Source organism: Kogia breviceps, chromosome 2 (assembly GCF_026419965.1).
Source record: "Kogia breviceps isolate mKogBre1 chromosome 2, mKogBre1 haplotype 1, whole genome shotgun sequence".
In the NCBI taxonomy this organism is placed as follows: domain Eukaryota; kingdom Metazoa; phylum Chordata; class Mammalia; order Artiodactyla; family Physeteridae; genus Kogia; species Kogia breviceps.
This window is the reverse complement of record NC_081311.1, coordinates 104,743,680-104,764,615: the sequence shown is the minus strand read 5'-3', so window position 1 is coordinate 104,764,615 and position 20,936 is coordinate 104,743,680. Positions and strand designations below refer to the sequence as shown.

At 41.8% G+C, this 20,936-nt stretch overlaps 1 protein-coding gene across 5 annotated transcripts in view; it reads left to right on the top strand.

The window, feature by feature from the left end:
* The first annotated feature begins 292 nt into the window (after positions 1-292).
* PTPN4 (protein tyrosine phosphatase non-receptor type 4) overlaps positions 293-20,936 on the top strand; it is a 198,307-nt gene continuing 177,663 nt past the window's right edge. For 4 of the 5 annotated variants that reach the window (XR_010839098.1, XM_067025896.1, XM_059054910.2 and 1 more), the window contains exon 1: positions 293-669. The gene's annotated coding sequence lies outside the window, so the exon portion shown is untranslated. The remainder of the gene's footprint in view (positions 670-20,936) is intronic. The other variant, XM_059054912.2, reaches the window with a different exon arrangement.

Sequence of the window (20,936 nt, the reverse complement as noted above, 5' to 3'; positions counted from 1 at the left end):
GCTCCGCTCCCTCCTCCAGCCCCTCCCACCTACCCAGGTCCCGCCTCCCTCGCACCTGCGCGTCCCCCGCGCTCCGGCTTGTGCAGCCGCTTCCAGCCCGCGACGGCGGGAGGGGGCTTGGCCTCGCCTCTCGCGAGATCGCCTCCCGTGGCCGCCGCCGCTGCTCCCGGCCGCTGACTGGCGGCGTCTGCGCAGCCGCCATGTTCGGTTGCTATGCTGTGGCCTGGGAGACGGGGTGTGCTTGAGGGAGGAGGAGACGGAGGAGGAGGAGGAGAGGGAGGAGGAGGAGGAGGAGGAGGCGGAGGAGGGAGGGGCCGAGCGCCCGTTGCACGCTCACACACAAACGCTGCCCGGGATTGCCGCCCGCCCGCTCGCGCAGCGCTGTTCCGCTCGTCCTCCTCGCGGCCCCACATTGTTCTCTCAGGACGCCGGGGTCCCCGGGCCGCTTCCCCTGCGGCCCCGCTGCGGGGCTGGATTAGCTCGTCCCCGCAGGGAGGTGCGGGAGCGCGCGGCAGCCCCGCAGTATGAGGTGGTGCCGGCGGCTCGGGGCCGTGGCGCGGCCGCTGCGGCGCCGGCTGCTGGGCGGGCGCTGAGGGAGCCCCGGGGGCGGCGCGGCCGGGCCTCCAGGCTTTTCTTCTGCAGCCGGGAGGACGCGGCTGGGGCACGAAGGTAAGAGGCTCTGGGTCCCCGCCGGCGGCCGGCCCTGCGTGGCGCGCGAGTCTGGTACCTGCGGCCGGATGTCAGGGGAAGATGATGCTTTTTGCCCCCTCCCTTTCTTCGCGGGGCCTTTGCTCTCCGACCTCCTGCGGGTTTTGGTTGCAGTCTCTGTTGTGGGGCAGCCGGGGGAGAGGGGATGGAATGTTCCACGGCCCCTAAACTCGAGGTGAGGTTTTTGAGTCTTCTGAGTTTTCCATTGCTGGTAGGATTCTTTTTTTAAAAAAATTGGCTCGTTTTGAGCGCTTCCTGCATGGACGTACCGTCCCTACCCTTGAAGTTTTAAGCCTTTTATGATTCTGCCGGTGCATACTTGTATTTAGGTATCTGCAGTTGAGCCAGAAGGAAAAGTTGAGGACGTGAGGATGCGTGTCCCAGGGTTGCCTTAAGATGAAGCGGTTTACAGTGGCACGCGTGCGTGTACGACGGTTCTGGGGAACTTAGAAAGGGAGACTTCATGCCTGCGAGGCGTTAGACAGCGAACCACGGTGGACCAGGGCGATGTGTAGGATTTTCAAGCGCCTTTTCTAGGGCAACCGGTACGTCTGCAGTATGCCAACTGCTTTTAGAGTCAGAGATTGGAGTAGCATTAGCTTGATGTGACCGGATCTCGGGCCCAGTTGAAACAGGACAGTTTAAGCCGTGTTTATGGAGAAGAAAAAACCCAAAAAGCCAAAATATCCGACTTGTATAGGATGGTTTATGTAAAAAGAAGACTGTGGAAAGCCAGGGCAGTTTTTATCCGGATTTATGTACTTCTCAATTTTTTAAGGGGGGGGGGAGGAGATGACCTTAAAATAAATGATTATTCAAATCCCAAAAGGTGCTTAATGGAATAGAGCTAAATATTCTATGAGTTAAATCTTGAATTTGAGAAATTCAGTCTACAGATTTTTTTTTAAAAGGCTTTTTGTAAGCAAAAGTTTGTTTTCTGTACAGAGCTTCATTACTGACTCATAGAGAAAGAGTGCAATCATTTTGTGGATCCCACCATTTTTTGTCAGAATAAATTTATGCTCCAGTTACCACAAAAGCCATTTTTATGTCTGTCTTTTTTTATGGCACACGTATCTCTGTCACCGTTTTTTCATTGAGACATGTGCAATGACCGCACAATATCACGATCTTGAGTGGTTTATAAGAAGAGAAACATGGTCTTTTTTTTGTATATGGGAATATTTGTGATTTAGCCAATCTGTTTCAGACATTTGGCAAGAGATTTTGAAAACACAAGGAGCCATCACTCTTTTGTAGTTTTATTAATATTAATTGAGTAGGTTAAAGTTTAAGTTAGAAAAATCACAGGTTTCTCCAAAGTAGCAGTGGATGAGGTTGTGGCGTTCTTATTGCCTCTAACCTGCTTAGAGTCTAGGCTGTGGGTATTGAATTGTTTAAACCTTGTGGTTTTTTTCTTATCTTCTAATTGAATATCTTTACAAATGTCCCTAGTAACTCTGTTACTTTAAATTTGTGACACCCAATTTCTAATTTAGGCGAGGCATAAAACCAGCATTGATTGAACACACTTGCTGAAAATACTTTCTGGGTCAGATGTACTTAGGATGCAGCCTCAGGAAAATTCATGTGAACTATTCTACTGTGACCAATGTACATTTCATTATTATAGAAGTACTTTAAAAAAATTATAGACTCTCACGATTAGATTTCATCAGTTCAGGCATAGAAGCCTAGCTTTAATGTATAAAGTACTTCGTGTGGGATAGTAATGAAAACTTTTTAAATGCTTTTTTTTTAAACTTATGTGACCCTCGTAGACTTCTTAAACTCTGATTTGTATACTTGAAATATTTTGGTTTTGTCTGCTAAACATAATCAATTTGTATTTTAGTGTGACAGTACAGTGTGCAGTGTTATCTATTTAGTATTTGTTTATGACTTATTCTGAGCTCTTTAAGGGGGGCCGTCTGTGGTCGTGTTTTTGAGTAAATTATCTTTAAGGAACAAAGTAAGAATGCCAGACAATTTCAAGGAGACACTGTTATTAATTGTTATTGAGAGAACTCCCTCCTCCTCCTCCCCCCCTCCCCCCTTCCCCACACCCCAGATTTATATGGTCAGTTTTAAACAACAAGAAAGCTTTAAAAATATGGAGAAATCTTGTTTGGTGGATGTTTAAAGACAAATGTTTTAAAGCTGTCCTTTAATTGTTAGTTAACAGGAATGTAAAATTAGTGACCTCACTACAAATGGCAAGTCTGTGTGACTTAATGTGGCTAAGCATGAATTGTTGCTCCTAAATAAAATTTAGTATTGGCAGAAATTCACTGGTTCCAAACTGAGTTGAATTTTGTTGTTTTGCTGGGTAATAACATGCATGTTATGAAGTAGTTTATGCTGTAGCCTAGATTTGTCCAATTAGTTTACTGCATTAAGCTGTGAAGCCTTGAAGATTGGTTTAGCATTCTGGAAATCCTTTTTATTGTTTGCCAGAAAAGTACTGTAGGAGGAAAGTGTTATTTCTTCATTTAATATTCAGTTAGTAGCCCAGATGGTGAGAAGGAATACAGTGAAGTATTGTAGGATCTTCTCTACTGGTGTGGAAGTATGGTACCTAGGAGCAGTGTAATTTATTTCTTTTCCTTTGCATGATCAGTCAGTACAATCATATTTAAAATAGGTTGGGAAACGAGAGGGGAAAATTATTACATTCTCCTCCATTTCATTAGAGGCAGTTTCCCCCGCGTTCATTCTTCATTTCATTATTCCTGAGCAGAAACGCTGGAAGAGAGGTGCGAAGTATTTGAAGGAATTGGTGGGAACAGAATGAAAATTAGGTACTGTGGATTACCTTGCTAGGAAGGTATTAAGTTGGGTGAGTTATTGTGCTTGTATGTTTTAACAAGGAGGTTTTATAGAGGAGTAGGAAGAGAAGAAAGTCCAGAGGGATGTGTTTATTGTCTGTTACGTGCCAGACAATGTAAAGGGGCTTTTCGTGTTATCCCACAGAGCCATCAGGTATGCTATGTGAGGTAAGTATTATTAATCCCTACCCCCTCCCCTACCCCAAGTGGGGCCGAGGGGAATTAAATAACCTGTCTAGGGTCCCACTGCTGGTAAGTAGAATTCAGGCTAGGCCTGTCTGTCTCTGAAGCTTATTCATTTGGTCATGCTGTCCAGGTAAACTTTCTGCAGTGGTGGCAGTACTCTTATTTGGCACTGTCAGATGTGGTAGCCATTAACCATGTGTGGCATGGAGCACTGGAAATGTGACTGTCGTCACATCAGGACCTGAATTTTACTTTATTTTAGTTTGTAAAATTTTATTTTAGTTTATTTTTTTAGGCTGCATTGGGTCTTCGTTGCTGCATGCGGGCTTTCTCTAGTTGTGTCGAGCGGGAGCTACTCTTCGTTGCGGTGCACAGGCTTCTCATTGCAGTGGCTTCTCTTGTTGCAGAGCATGGGCTCTAGGCGTGCGGGCTTCAGTAGTTGCAGCACACGGGTTCAGTAGTTGCGGCATGTGGGCCCTAGAGCGTGTGGACTCAGTAGTTGCAGTGCGTGGGCTCTAGGGCACGCCAGCTTCAGTAGCTGTGGCACGTGGGCTCAGGAGTGTGGCTTGCGAGCTCTAGAGTGCAGGCTCAGTAGTTGTGGTGCATGGCTTAGTTGCTCTGTGGTATGTGGGATCTTCCCAGACCAGGGCTTGAACCCGTGTCCCCCCTGCATTGGCAGGCGGATTCTTAACCACTGCACCACCAAGGAAGTCCCTGGACCTGAATTTTAAATTGTATTTAATTTTAATCAGTTTAAATTGAAATAACCAGATGTTACTAGTAGCTATAATATTGGACAGCACAACTTTAGATCTTTAGATCTTGCTGCCTAGAAAATCTTGTTTTTTTTTTTCTTTCTTTCTTTCCAAGCTGCGCCATGTGGCTTGTGAGATATTAGTTCCTCTGCCAGGGATTGAACCCATGCCCCCTGCAGTGTAAGGGCAGAGTCCTAACCACTGGGCCACCAGGGAATTCCCGATAATCTGAGTTTTGATATTGAATCTGCCGCTGGCACGTATATGACGTTAGGCAAGTTACTTAGTTCATGAGCCTCAACTTACTCCCTTGTGAAGATGAAGAAGAGGTTATCACTAAAAGAGTATCTCCAGGGCTTCCCTGGTGGTGCAGTGATTGAGAGTTCGCCTGCCGATGCAGGGGACACGGGTTCGTGCCCCGGTCCGGGAAGATCCCACGTGCCGCGGAGCGGCTGGGCCCGTGAGCCATGGCCGCTGAGCCTGCGCGTCCGGAGCCTGTGCTCCGCAACGGGAGAGGCCACAACAGTGAGAGGCCAGCATACAGAAAAAAAAAAAAAAAAAAAAGAGTATCTCCAGCATCCCTTCTTACTCTAAAATTCTGTGATTCTTATTAGAATGTACAGTAGCATTTAATATTTGCAAGCATTATATCTGAAAGGACCCCTTCTCCTTATACTCCTTATATAAAGACTTTGTTTAGTCACTTTCTCTTTTTGAAAAGTGTATGTATTGATATAAAGCACACATAAAGGATAATGGAGTATTTTCCCCCCAATTGTTTGGTGAAAACATTGTGTAACCAAAGGCAGTACTTTACCTTGGAACAAAGTTTGAATCTTTAAAGATCTTATTTTCAGCATGCCACTTACCATTTGAGAATATATTACAGTTCCCTGTTGCTTATCAGTTAATTCCAAACTTGTTTGCTTGTCCTTAAAGGTTTTCTGCCAACTTCATCTCACTAACCCTGTTTCTCATTTTTACTTAAAAAGAAAGCATTCTTTTTCTTCCCCCTCTGCCCTTGTTTCTTCAGTTTAAACATTCCTATCTCCAATCCATATGCCTCTTTAAGTCTCCCAGAGAATTCACCTTTTTTCTGGAAGAATGCTGCTTAATCCAGTCATAATGATCAGCTTTTGCATCCTGGTAATAAGTACCCTGGTGTTAACATATGATTGCTTAGATGTAGGTAGTTTGAGTTTGTGCTTTTTAAGTTTTTATATGTTACCTACTGTGTGTCCTTAATGAACATGTAAAAAAATTAAAAATGGGGGTTGTTTCTTTTGTATTGCCTTATGAATTTAGTCCATTGCTAAGCAATTCTGCTTTTAAAAAGTTGCTAATAAAAAAATTATAAATACTGTAACAACATTCACCCTTAATCACTACTCTAAAAGATATTTTTGTTTCCTTCCAGGCCATTGTCCTATTGTATTTTTTTATAAAGTTGTATGGTAGAGATAACAATTTTGAGTTTAATATATTGGAAACATTGTGTTGTAGAGGAAGAGCAATGTAGGGAAAAGGTGACAGACTTGGGGTTGGAATCTGGTCTCAAAAACCTTGGACGAACTATTTAACCTCTGTGCTTACTTTCTTGTCTATGAAATTAGGATAATAATACTTGCCCTTGAATTGTTGTGAGGATTAGGATAATATATATAAAGCACCCAGCATTATTCTCTATTTTTCCATTTAAAAAGATATTTATTATTTGTTTTGGCTGTGCCCAGTCTTAGTTGCAGCACACAGGATCTTTGTTGCGGCATGCAGTCTTCTTAGCTGTGGCATGCAGACTTCTTAGTTGCGGCATGTGGGATCTAGTTCCCCGGCCAGGGATTGAACCTGGGCCCCCTGTGTTGGGAGTGCAGAGTCTTAACCACTGGACCACTAAGGAAGTCCCCCAGCATTATTCTTTAAATAGAAGAGATGATCAATAAATAGCAACTGGTATTATTTTCCCATCATCATGAATATAATTTAAACAATTGGCTTAGATATTCAGGTGATTTATCAATCCGCTGATTTAGTCATTTACCTCTTGTTAAGTATTTTGGTTGTTCCTAAAGTTTCCACTGTTATAATCTGCAGTGAATACCTTTGTGCTTACAGCTTGTTCTGTAGGTTTGTTTCCTCAGTCTAAAACTCTAGGACTAGGATAATGGTTTAAATATTTCTGTGCCAAGTCTCTCACAGAACAGTGGGTATTCTTGTTTAGGAAAAGATGCTAATTTTATTATAAAATTATACTTCATTGTTTTAGTTAGTGTATTTTGAAAATTTTGGTTTACTGGGGAATGATATAGTGAACATTCATTTGTGTGTTAATTAAACAGACATTTGAATGTCTGTTATAGGGATCACTGGTATACCGGTAAATAAGACATGATTCTTGTCCTTGAACTCAAATTCTAGGGTGGTAACATATGTCAACAAACAGTTACAATTCAGAATGACAAGTGTAATAAAATCTGGGGAAAGGAGAAGTGGCATTTGAGCGACGTCTTGAAGGATGAGTTGGAATTGATGTCTGGGTACAGAGAACAGCAATTGCAAAAAGACAAGTATGAAAGGATGCATAGTGTGTTTAGAGAAATGGTCTGTCTATGAGATGCATGTTGGTGTCTGATTTTGTGTGTGAGTCCGTGTACTTGTATATGTGTGTTGACTGTGGTGGGAGATAAAACCTTGTGAGGATCCTTGTTTGGGCTGTGAGCGCAGTCGCAGTCGTATTAAGACCTTTAGAATAGAGCTTCCCGACTGGGGTGTCCTGAATGGCTTACCATTGTGCCAGAGAATAAGATATCTGTCAATGTATGTGACCAGAGCATATTGGACCCACCCAGGGTGGTTTCTTTTGACCTAGAATAATCTCTTTGACTTGTCCTAGTGTGCTAAAATTTATTATTTTCTTTGGTGCCAAATTGGGAAAAGCATGGTTTTAGAGGCTCTTAGTTTTGAAGAGTTGACGGTACCCACTCACCCCCTGGCATTCTCAGTGTATATAATCAATAAAACCAATACCAAACCTGAGAATAAACATAAAGAAAGTCCAGTCAAAGTCCTCCACTTTCCTCCCCATCTCCTCCCTGTCCCGCGCAGGAATTACTTCACTGTTTTGTGTGTATACCTGAGATTTCCTTTGTGCTGCTCCTGCCTATCTTTTTAGTCCCCGACGGGATTATTTTTTTCTGCCGGTTGGGAAATCAGTGTTTACATTGGGAGCAATTACAGGTATTTAAATGAGGGAAGATAACTCCTGACTTCTAGATGATGATGCAGAGATACAAGGATGGTGCAAAAATGATGTTAGAAGGAGCAGAGAAACCAGTTAGGATGCTCCTGCAGCGATCCAGGTGAGAGAGAGTGAGAGCCAGAAATGAGCATGTAGGCCTAGAACTGAAAACTGACTAGGTAGTTTCACGAGAACTGAGAGTCCATTTGGATGTAGTGAAAGAGGAAGGCTGATGATGCTCCTAAGATTTCTTCTTTGGGCAACTGGAGAGGGAAGACCAAATAATTTTTATTGAGTACCCATAGTGAACCAGGCGTTTTGCTAGGCACCAAGGTTGTCATGAGTGCTCGTTGAATTTTAAAAATTAATTTATTTTGAAATAATTTCAAACATACAGGAAAGTTGCAAGAACAGCACAAAGAGCTCCTGAATGCCCTTCAACCAGTTTCCTTTCCCTTGAACTATTGTTGCAACTTAAAAAATATTTTTTTATAAGGCTTTGCTTTTTTTTTTTTTTTTTTTTTTTTTTTTTTGTGGTACGCAGGCCTCTCACTGCTGTGGCCTCTCCCGCTGCGGAGCGCAGACTCCGGGGCCATGGCTCACGGGCCCAGCTGCTCTGCGGCATGTGGGATCTTCCCGGACCGGGGCACGAACCCGTGTCCCCTGCATCGGCAGGCGGACTCTCAACCCATGCACCACCAGGGAAGCCCAGACTTTACTTTTTTACAGCACCTTTAGTTTCACAACAAGATTTAGGGGAAGGTACAGGGATTTCCCATGAGCCTCCCCCCACCCCCTCCTGTTCCCACACATAAACTTCAACCAGTTTTTTTTTTTTTTTTTTTTTTTTTGTGGTACGCGGGCCTCTCACTGTCGTGGCCTCTCCCGTTGCGGAGCACAGGCTCCGGACGCGCAGGTTCACCGGCCATGGCTCACGGGCCCAGCCGCTCCGCGGCATGTGGGATCTTCCCGGACCGTGGCACGAACCCATGACCCCTGCATCAGCAGGCGGATTCTCAACCACTGCGCCACCAGGGAAGCCCTTCAACCAGTTTTTAACACTATACTACGTACACTGTGTGTATACAGAAGATAAGCCCACAACATCTTGTTGTGCTTGGCTCACTGTAGTGCGTGCAGTGAGGTCTTCCCTTTCAGATGCCCAAAGAAGGAACCTTCTTGACATTGTCTTCAATCCTTTTCCTCTTCTGTTATTGGATCCTCAAATTTCAGTGAAACTACCTAATCATCTTATTTCTGGTCTCTCATTTTCATCTCTACTTCTAACCATTTCAGAGGAATGCACCATTTCTCATCTAATTAGACTTTTCGGAACCATTTCAGAGCAAGTTGCAGACCTGATGCCTATCATTCCTAAATAATCTAGTGTGCTTTTAACCAAAACATGGGCAGTCTCTTACATAACCCCCAAATCAGGAAATCAGCATTGATACAACACTACCTTCAAAACCGCAGATGCCTACAGCTCAATATCAAAACAAAAACAAAAACCAACCCGATCAAAAAATGGGCTGAAGACTTAAATAGACATTTCTCCATTGAAGACATACAGGTGGCCAAAAGGCACATGAAAAGATTCTCAACATCGCTAATTATTAGAGAAATGCAAATCAAAACTTCAATGAATATTACCTCACACCAGTCAGAATGGCCATCATCCAAAAGTCTACAAATAATAAATGCTGGAGAGGGTGTGGAACATTCCCACTCTTAGTGGGGAACGTACATTGGTGCAGCCACTCTGGAGAACAGTATGGAGGTTCCTCAAAAAACTAAAGAGTTACCATAAGATCCAGCAATCCCACTTCTGGGTGTATATCCGGAGAAAACCATAATTTGAAAAGATACATGCACCCCAATGTGCATTGCAGCACTATTTAAAAAAAATTTTTTTAAACTTAATTAATTAATTTATTTATGGCTGTGTTGGGTCTTCGTTTCTGCGCGTGGGCTTTCTTTAGTTGCGGCGCGCGGGGGCCACTCTTCCTCATGGTGCGCGGCCTTCTCACTATCGCGGCCTTTCTTGTTGCAGAGCACAGGCTCCAGACGCGCAGGCTCAGTAGTTGTGGCTCACGGGCCCATTTGCTCTACGGCATGTGGGATCTTCCCAGACCAGGGCTCGAACCCGTGTCCCCTGCATTGGCAGCCAGACTCCCAACCACTGCGCCACCAGGGAAGCCCTGCAGCACTATTTACAATAGCCAAGACGTGGAAGCAACCTAAGTGTCCATCAACTGATGAATGGATAAAGAAGATGTGGTAATTATATATACAACGGAATACTCAGCCATAAAAAAGAATGAAATAATGCCATTTGTAGCAAGATGGATGGACCTAGAGATTATCATAATAAGTGAAGTAAGCTAGACAGAGAAAGACAAATATCATATGATATCACTTGCATGTGGTTAGGGTTACCAAAGGGGAAAAGGAAACAGGGGGAGAGATCAATCAGGAGTTTGGGATTAACAGATACACATTACTATGTATAAAATAGATAACCAACAAGGACCTACTGTACAGCACAGGGCACTCTACTCAATATTATGTAATAACCTATAAGGGAAAATAATCTGAAAAAGAATATATAGGGACTTTCCTGGTGGTCCAGTGGTTAAGAATCCGCCTCCCAATGCAGGGGACGTGGATTCGATCCCTGGTTGGAGAAGGAAGATCCCACACGCGGTGGGGCAACTAAGCCCGCGGGCCACAACTACAGAGCCCATGTGCTCGGGAGCCTGCACGCCACAACTAGAGAGCCTACACACCGCAACTAGAGAGAAGCCTGTGCACCACAACTAGAGAGAAGCCCACGCGCAGCAATGAAAGATCCCACGTGCCACAACTAAGACCCGACGCAGCCGTAAATAAAGTAAATCAATATATTTTTAATAAAGTATATATATATACATACACACATATATAATTGAATCGCTGTGTTGTACACCTGAAACTTACATGATATTGTAAATCAACTGTACCTTAATAAAAAAATTTACAAACAACCCAGATGCCATTCAGAGTTTTCCAGCTCTCCCTGTAGTGTCTTCCTTTCCCTTTTGGTCCAAGATCCAGTTCAGGATCACACACTGCTTTTAATTGTCATGTCTCTTTAGTTTGGAACAGGTCCTTGATATTTCTCTGTCTTTTATGGCCTTGACTTTTCTTGCTCTGTGAGATGTCCCTTAACTTCGGTCCACTCAGTAGTTGCTCATGTGTGGACTGAATGCGTTGTTGCCAAGAATACCATAGGAATGGTGTGCTCTTCGTAGTGTATCACTGGGAGGCTTACGGTGTTGTCCCACCACTGGCAATGTTTAACCTTGAGCATCTTTCTGAGTTCATTTCTGCTGGGTTTCTTTATTATACAGTCATCATTTTCCTCTTGTAATTGGTAACTCTTTTGTGGGAAGATTTCCAAGATTTTGTTAATGTCCTGTTCCTCATCAGACCTCTGCCCACTGGCCTTTCGGTCCACTGATGACTCCTGCCTGGATCAACCACTGCTATGAAGGTTGCCACCTGCATTTATTAATTGATTTTTTTACTGAAAAGTTTTCTTTCTTTCATGTATTTGTTCATTCATTTATTGATGTAAATAAATAAGTGAATTTATTTCTTTTTTTACATCAATATATACCCATGGATTCCTGTTCCTATTCAGTGGGTTTTCTTAGTTATTATAATTTTATATTTTATTTTGATGCTTAAATTGTCCTAGATTTGGCTAGTGGGAGCCCCTTCAAGATGGCTTCCATCTTTCTGACACATCCCCATCCTTTGAGCATGTGCTTACTTTCTGGCACATCAAGATGTTCCAGACTCACTGTGTACTTTTCCTGTCCCAGCTCTGGAATCACTCATTGGAATCCTGAGTTCTTCTAGTGGAGGTGGTGTTTAGAAACCAAGTTTTGGGTGCTTAATGTGCTCATTTCTGATGGGGTGTCATTACATTTAGGGCAGACAGAGCTAGGAAATATGTGCATATATGTACACATCTGAATCTCTTTCTTCATCTCACTGTGTGTATATTTTAAAAGTTCACACTGATGCATCCATTTCCAGTCTAACACTCCAGGTTTCTTTCTATCTTTCTAGTCTTCCCATCTCTGTATGTCTAAGTACCATCTTAAGCAGTGAGATTCGGCTCCCATCGTCCTCAGTTCACTTACTTACTTGCTCAGTCCCCTTGTAACTGCTAGTTACAAGCTAGTTGATCCTGCCCCAAGCTAGTTGTCTCCTGCCTGCCATCTCGAGGCCCATGCATGGGGTGGGGTCCTCAGGGCATGCTGTCAGTTCTGTGCTAGGAAGGGAAGGGAACTTCTTATTTAACCTTTTTATTTTCCTCAATCCAAACAAAAATTTGCCAGAAAGGTGTTATTCCCAGTTTTAAAGGATAACAAAGCTGAAATTCAGAAAGGTGTGTGACTTTGGACGTATTACAAGTAAATAGCAGAACAGATTTTTTTTTTTTTTTTTTTGCGGTACGCGGGCCTCTCACTGTTGTGGCCTCTCCCGTTGCGGAGCGCAGGCTCCGGACGCGCAGGCTCAGCAGCCACGGTTCACGGGCCCAGCCGCTCCGCGGCACGTGGGATCCTCCCGGACCGGGGCACGAACCCGCGTCCCCTGCATCGGCAGGCGGGCTCTAAACCACTGCGCCACCAGGGAAGCCCCCAGAACACATATTTTGAATTCAGATGTGCATGATGTTGAAGCATCTTTTTTTCCCTCTGTACTGACTGCATAGCCTCCGGCTTCCTGAAAATAGTTGGGAATTCAGAGTATCAGAATTTAGGGTTGTATAGATGGTAGTTGAAGCAGTGGATGTGACTGTTACTGCTTATGAAGTGTGTGTAAAGTTAGGAAGAGGGCCCCTGGCAGGGCCCCCACCAGCATCATTTAAAGGATAAGGGCTCAGAAGGGAGAGGAGAGTCCAGCTGTGTGGGGGAAGGTGATGGAGGAAGGTGTCAGATGCGGCGGAGAGATGAGAACAAAAGTGCTTTGAATTTGACTGATGGAAAGTTATTATGACCTTACCTAGTTGGTTTTCAGGTGTGTTCAGGCAGGCCACCTGTATCAGAATCCAACGAGCTACTGAATAAAAAATACCTATTCCGCAGGTTTCATCTCAGACTGTATAGATTTTTTGAAAGGGTGAGTGAGGAATGCAGAGGTGATCACACAGGAAATCTGCCTTAATGCTACTGCTGCTACAGTTATTCTGAGGTATAGTAGAGTTTGAGATTCACTGTAGCAGAAGAGTTACAGTAGGGGGTGCGATAAGGAAGTACATAGAGGAAACTAGACATACGGTGAACGTAGACTAGATGACGCTAAGAAATTTGATCCTGAGGGGACGAAGGAAGATCTCTTAGGTCATGGAGGAATAGGGAACAGAATCCAGAAAACTGTTGCCGTTTTTTGGCCACGCCTCGCGGCTGGCGGGATCTTAGTTCCCCAACCAGGGATCAAACCCGGGCCCCTGCAGTGAAAGCACCAAGTCCTAACCACTGGACCGCCAGGGAATTCCCGAAAAAATATCTTTTTTTTAAGATTACATACACCTTAACATTTTGGGGGGATTAAGAGAAAGAAACTGTAGTGATTATTTGAAAGATGGGTAAGAGAAACTGTGTAGCAACACCTAATATCAAAGAAATGCCCTGAATGAACTTCAGGAGGCATCTGGGCTAGCTCCCTGCCCCCATTTCAAATGATTACCATCTTATGGTGAGTTTCAGAGTCATTCAGGAGTCATTGTTAATCTTGTTTTATTATTAATTTAATGTATATATTGCCTTTTTGTGAGACAATTGTTAAGTGTGGCTACTTCATTCAAATTTCAAAATAATATAAAAAAGCATATATTGAGACTTCTTAGTACTACTATGTCTGTCTGTCCCTCCCTTCCCTGCTCTCTATAGGTAACCACTTTTGTTTTCGTGTATTTTACCAGTATTTATGCTAATAGAAGCAAAATATAAATATAAATTATTATTTCCCCCTACCTTTCTATGTAGAAGGTAGCATACTATATTAATGTTTTATTTAGTAATTCTTTCATTTAAAATATACCTTGGAGATCATTTGACTTCCATATACAGAGAACTCTCCACTTTTTTCCTTCTTTTATGTAAATATAGTGACATATTCTGTTGTGTGGGTATACTATTAGGCTAACTGATCCTAATTATTTAAACTTTTACTCTACTTTAGTTTTTTAGGCCCTTTTTACTTGTGTAACTCACTTACTTTCACCTCTTCTGTATGAACTAGTGCTCCCACGAGACATTTTTCATTAATGACCTACCTTACTTTCTTTACCTGAAGTCCTCTAATGCCTAGTTGGATAAGCCTTTTCGACTTTGTGGCCAAGGAAAAGACTTCCTGATTTCAGTAGCTCAGATGAAAAACTCAGTAGCTTCTCTTTTTATAAGAAAAAGAGAAAAGGACAAAACTAATATTCATTGAACTGTACTGGATGTTTTAATGTATGAGATCGCATTTAGTTCTCCCACCAACCCTGTGGGGTAGGTAGTGTTATCCCCTTTTTATAGATGAAGAAGCTGAGGCTCAAAAAGCTGAGTTGTCTAGACCTTCACAGCTAGAAAATATCAGATTTAGGTTTTGAAAGTAGGTTAATTTGAGTCCAGAATCTGTGTCTTTTCTGCTGCTGTCCTATTTTCTGTCTCCTACTTTTGAATTCCTGAACTCCAGTCTTAGCGCTGGAGTGCCTTTCATCAAGAACCATGAAAAGAGACATGTTTCCCTACTGTGTGTTTCTCGCTGCTGGGATGCCACCTGCTTGTCTGCCCTCTGCAGCTCAGGCCCTGCTAGCCTGGGGCACTGCCTTGCCTGCTACTGTAAGCTGTGGCTATCATTTGCTCCTTGCCTGTCCCGGTTGCCTCCCATCAGCACTGTTGAGTTTCCCTTCTGCCCTCTTTTACCTTGGTGTAGCCCTGTCACCACCTGACAGTATGAAGCTGGGGCACAACTTATGGAATCGTGAAGGATGATTTTTTTAAAAGGTCACCGTGTCTTGTCTGGCCTGTTACAGTAGTCTCCTTAAAGTGTACTCTGCCTTTGGTTTCGCCCTTCTTTAACCCTCCTCTGTACTGTAGCCAGAGTGATCTGACATGCACAGCTGATCAGTTTGTGCCCCTAGTCAGAATTTTTTTAATTGCCTTTACATCTGTGTGTAAGATAAAATCTAAACTCATGGTCAGCCCCTATCTACCTCTCCAAACCTCACTCCTGGTATTACCTGGTACGCACAGTGCCTTGCATATGATATATGCTAATTAATATTGACTACACTTTGAGTGAATAGAATAAATGAGTTTTCCAAGGAGATTAAAATTTGGGAAATAATCAGTTTCAAAAGTAAGGTTGGTGTTCCTTTTGTCTGTTTCTTTTTAAGATATTTCTTATTGCATGGAAGTAAAATATTTTTACAAACTCCAAGGATTTCTGAATTGTTTTACTTACATTGGAAAGGGAAATGGGGAATCTTCACTGGAAGGGGTTTTGTGATTTGGAAAAGTTCTCTCAGGTGATTCTGATCTTGTGACCCACCTTGTGTCCGGTTATTTTTATGGTTTTTGGTCTGTGTTAGCATAATTGTTTACAAAAGAATGGTGTAGGTCAACAGTTCCTTACATGCAATTCTGAGATCCCCAAGCCCCTGAAAAGCAAAAGTTTTTGTAATTAATTTGGCAGCCAAACTTGACATATACTGATGTGAGGCTCTTTTTACATTATTTATTCCACTTAGAGTGAACATTCTTAAGGTTCCCTACAGCAGTTTTAATGGTTAACACAGGGTGTTACCTAGACAGTCGCAACCAAGAATGTTACTTAATAAAAGGTAGCTGTGCAGTATCACCTCTTTATAATTTAAATATCTGAAGTTCAAAACACTTCTGAAGGTGCTTCCCTGGTGGCGCAGTGGTTAAGACTCTGCCTGCTAGTGCAGGGGACACGGGTTCGAGCCCTGGTCTGGGAAGATCCCACATGTGGCGGAACAACTAAGCCTGTGCGCCACAACTGCTGAACCTGCGCTCTAGAGCTCGCGAGCCACAACTACTGAAGCCTGGGCGCCTAGAGCCCATGCTCCGCAGCAAGAGAAGCCACTGCAATGAGAAGCCCGTGCACCACAACGAAGAGTAGCCCCCACTTGCCACAACTAGAGAAAGCCAGCAATGAAGACCCAACACAGCCAAAAAAAAAAAACACTTCTGAAAGTGTTTTGAAACCAGAGGTTTCAGATACAGAATTGTAGACCTGACCCAATTTTTACTACCAGCAGTTTCCTTAGCAGTGGGTGATAAATGGCACTTTGTTTTATTTTGAATGTCTTTTTAGTGATAATGTAGTTGGGCTTTTTTAAAAAAATCAGTGATTTCATTTCTTCTTGCAGACATTCTGTAAATTTTTTGTTGATTTATCTGGTAGAGTCTTAATTTTTTTTGTTACCAATTTTTAATATTGTAGACATTAACTGATTTTTCTGTGAGCACTGTCGCTTGCTTGTACCATATTCTAAGCTTTTTGTATGTAGCATATCCATAGGAAATGCTGCAAGTCGAACACCCATGTGTCACTACTTGTAGTGTAAGGGAGGTGACTATGTTCCTTTGCTCAGAGTCCTGTGTTAGAGTGAAAACTAAGGTTTTCATCGTGGCCGCCAAGGCCCACGTGACTTGTGGCTCCTGCTCTCTGACCCCATCTCTGACCACTCTCCTTACCCACTTCTCTCAGGGTGCGCTGGCCTCTTTGCTGTTCCGGGAGCAGGCCTGGTGTGCTCCTTGTCATGTCTTCGTGCTGTTCTTCCCTCTGCCTGAACACCTTCTAGGCGCGGACTCCAGGCCGGGCAGCCGTATGGCTCACTCTTCCACTTCCTTTCAAGTCTGCCAGAAGTGAACTTCTCAGGCATACCTGCTCTGAACACCCCATCTATCTAAAATTGCTCCCTGCCCCACATTCCCTGCTCACTACTTGATAACATACATGTCATTGTTTTCCTTTCCTCAGTAGAATGGAAGCTCCATAAGGGCAGGAGCTTTGATCTTGTTTTATTTGTTGATAGAGTCATGTTGCTTTTCTTTGTCTGGCACATTATGGAACATTCAGGAGATAATTTGAACAAGGGAAGGGTTAGGGGAAAGTAAAGAGGAACATTAATTGTCTAACATGTGTTAGACACTCCATTTGAGGCTTTTATTTTTTATAAATTTCACAAATTTTTATTGATGAAATCAAAATATAGTAATTGAATATAATATTTTGTTGTATTGGTCTAGTAATGAGAAGAATATAATCATTTTTTATGGGATAATATTTCCCTTAAGTAGGGTTCAAAGTTAGCATCCCCTCTCATCAGATCAATTGAGAATGTTCATCTGTAAAAACCACTTAACTCGTGACCCCAAAACAGACAGTGAGTGGGTTTGGCCTGTGGGCCATGGTTTGCTGGTCCCTGGACTATGTGACTTTTGCCCAAATTAATGCAAACTCCTCCTCAATACGGTCCCAAATATCTTTCCACCTATAATTGTTGCTGTTCCTCTGATGAATTGTTTCCCATCTAACTGGATTACTCTTGTTTCTTAGACTTCTCTGGTTTCTGAGGCTTTTAATAATACTCTGTTTTAATTCTGGTGTAACTAGAATATTTTAATAAAAGCATAATGTGCATTTCCAAATTTTTTCCTAAAGTCAGTTTTGACTATTTAGAGGCAGTAATGCTGATGATAATATGGCTAACAGTTATTAGATACTTTTAAGTGTCAGGTACTGTGCTAAAGGCCTCATCTGTATTATCTCATTTCACCTCAGAGCAACTCATTTTATAGATGAGGTAACTGAGGCACAGAGCGGCTTAGCAAGTATCCAAGGTCCTAAAGGTAGTAAGGATTTGAACCTTAAAACAGTCTGATTTCTGAGCCCACAGTCTTACCTAGTAAGCAGTATTCCCATGTGGACTAATAGTTTGTATTTTTATAGTCTTGGCCCCTTTGCAGAGTGCTTTCTCTTTTAATCTAACTTTATTTGTGAAAGACTGATAATCAGTTCTTTACAACCAAAAAAAGGATCCATGAGAACATGAGGTAATAAATAGGATTGGATGGTATTATGAGGAGATGTAAAGTCAGTAGCTTTCCCAATGTTTAAGCTTTACCCCAATTAAGAGGTATCTTTTATATCATGCTCTTGATAGCTTCTCTTTTACACTATTCTATTTTGTTAAAAAATATAGGTGTTTGATCCACTAATTTGATTTCATAGCCAATGAGTTTCAAATTATAGTTTGAAACATTTCATTAAACAGATGCTACAAACTCTATTGTTTGTGTTCAGTTACAAAGAAAATTCTGCTTATGTGAAACAGTTGCTTTCTAAAGGATGGATAAAAACTCTAGAGGCCAGCTTTCTTTCTCCCTTTCTTTCTTTCTTTCTTTCTCCCTTTCTTTCTTTCTTTTTCTTTCTTTCTCTCTTTCTTTCTTTCTTTCTTTCTTTCTTTCTTTCTTTCTTTCTTTCTTTCTTTCTTTCTTTCTCTCTCTCTCTCTCCTTTCTTTCTTTCCCCCCTCTCTCTTTCTTTCTTTTCTTTCTTTCTTTCTTTCTTTCTTTCTTTCTTTCTTTCTTTCTTTCTTTCTTTCTTTCTTTCTTTCTTTCTTTCTTTCTTTCTTTCTCTCTCTCTCTCTCTCTCTCTCTCTCTCTCTCTCTCTCTCTCTCTCTCTCTCCTTTCTTTCCCCCCTCTCTCTTTCTTTCTTTCCTTTCTTCCTTTCTTTTTTTCTTTCCTTCCCATCTAAAAATGCTCTACACTAAACCCCTAACTAGTAAGAAAATAGCTTTTGCTGAATAAGAGGGGAACACCAAAGCCCAAAAGATGATACCACATATACTACATGGCTGGCCCTTTTTAGACGAGAAGAAAACAATTTACATTAGCTGTTGGTACTTATGAAGTATTGACTTCATTTTTGGAGTCTCCTATAGAAGAGACTAGATCAGAAATTTAGAAAGTGAAGAGGGAAAGAACTAGCGGCTACTGAAGTTGTTTCTAGTACTTAGGCAATGAGCTACAGACAGGAGAGACAGCAGTTCTTTGACTCACTAGGACAGTTTGTTTATATCTTTTTTTAGTATACTGTTTCACTGAGTTATTTAAAGTCTCTTTCCCAACTAGACTGTGAGCTCATTGAGGGCAGAGAGCTAGATGTATATATATTTATATCTCTAGCATCTAGTGTTGTGTCTAGTAACTAGGAGCTGCTGACATGTTTACATGCGTAAACAGGTGTATTGAGGGCCCAGGATTAGGGAACTCTTTAGAGGCCTTAGTGGGTTAGGTGTCTCTGTCTCTGTCTCTGTCTCTCTCACTCTCACTCTCACTCTCACTCTCACAAACACACAGTACTTTCAATGCTATAATGTATAAATAGGAAATAATGAAACGTAAAATATTAAGTAACAAAAAAGGAAAAGCCTCAGGTAAATAAATTTGATGCAAGAAATAGTTCACATTAGTCCTGTGTTTATAGTTTGCAATGAATATGGTATTTATTTTGGCATGGTAATTCAGCATTCTTAGAGGTCAGTAGCAGTTGAATAAAGGGTATCAGAGGACATTTGGAAAATGCTGCCTGTATATCAGCGAATCAGTGTGCATGTCCACTGCTCATGTCTCAGGTGATTGGTTTGTACATGATTAACTGGGATACTTTTTTGCTGTACTATACCATTTGTTAAATAAGAAGCTTCTTGTTTAAGTTATTGTATAATAACTACTATGCAAATGTGTTTGGTATATTAAATATATAGAGAGAAATTTTAGATCAAAAGTATTGCTACATGTGGTTTTGTTTTTTTTTTCCTTCTACAGGGTAACAGTGTTCTAGCTCATAGTATTTATTTATTTATTTATTTAGGCTGCAATGGGTCTTAGTTGCAGCATGCGGGATCTTAGTTGCGGGATGTGGGCTTTTAGTTGCGCATGTGTGCAGGATCTAGTTCCCTGACCAGGGATCGAACCCAGGCCCCCTGCATTGGGAGCACGGAGTCTTACCCACTGGACCACCAGGGAAGTCCCTATAGCTCATAGTTTTAACAGTACTTTCCTAAGAGAATCTGGCCTATTCAGTGTTATGTTTCCGAGTTTAGTTCAGAGGGCTGAGGGAGCCTTCACTGAATAAGTGTTATAGCAATAAGCTAAGTTATTCAGTCCATTACTTACAATACCAACATTTTAATTTATAGTTACATCCAGAGCATCATATAAGAAATTAAGATTGTAGCAAAGCCTGTGGTTCATTGGAGAACATCCCATACAAAATGATAATGGTAAGGGATTGTCAGTTATCCTGAAAACTTTTTTGTGAGTGGTTAATTGCTTCATAATTTTGGGTAGCAGAGGTTTTGTTTTTATCTGCTTCTTGTAAGTGTGAAAACAGAATTTGAAAGGAATTTCTTTTTACTCTTTCCTCACAACTTTTTATTTTGAAAAATTTCAAGCTTACAGAAGAGTAGCAAGAATAGTATATTGAACACCTATGTACCCTTGATATAGATTCACCAATTGCCAACGGTTTGCTACTTTGCTTTATCTCTCTCTGTGTTTATATATTAAAAATTTCTGAACTATTTGAAGGTTTCAGACATCATGATCGTAATACTACCTCTAAATGCTTCAGCATGGAAACATGCATCTTCTAGAAATAAACACATTCTCCTGTATAACCACATGATCACACTCAGGGAATTTAACATGGACACAGTACTATAATCTGAAATACATTCCATGTTCAAATTTCTCCAGTTGTCCAAACAAGTACCATAGATATAGATACAGATATAGATATGGCTGTTTTTTTTCTGATTCATGATTGGATCAACGACTACATGTTGCATTGCGTTGTTACGTCTCTTTTAATCTACAGTGCTTCCCCAGCCTTCTTCTAATCTCCTCTTTCTTCTCCCTTTTTCCTCATCCCCCTCACATTTTTGAAGAATCCAGGCCAGTTGTTTTGTAGAGTGTCCCTCAATTTGGATTTGTCTGATTGTTTTAATTTAATTTTTTCATAATCAGATTCAGGTTAAACATTTTTGGCAGGAATATTACATAGGAGTTGTGTTCTCAATGTGTAACATCATGGTGCCTATTATGACGGTAGTTTTGGTGAGGTTAAATAGGATCATTTGGTT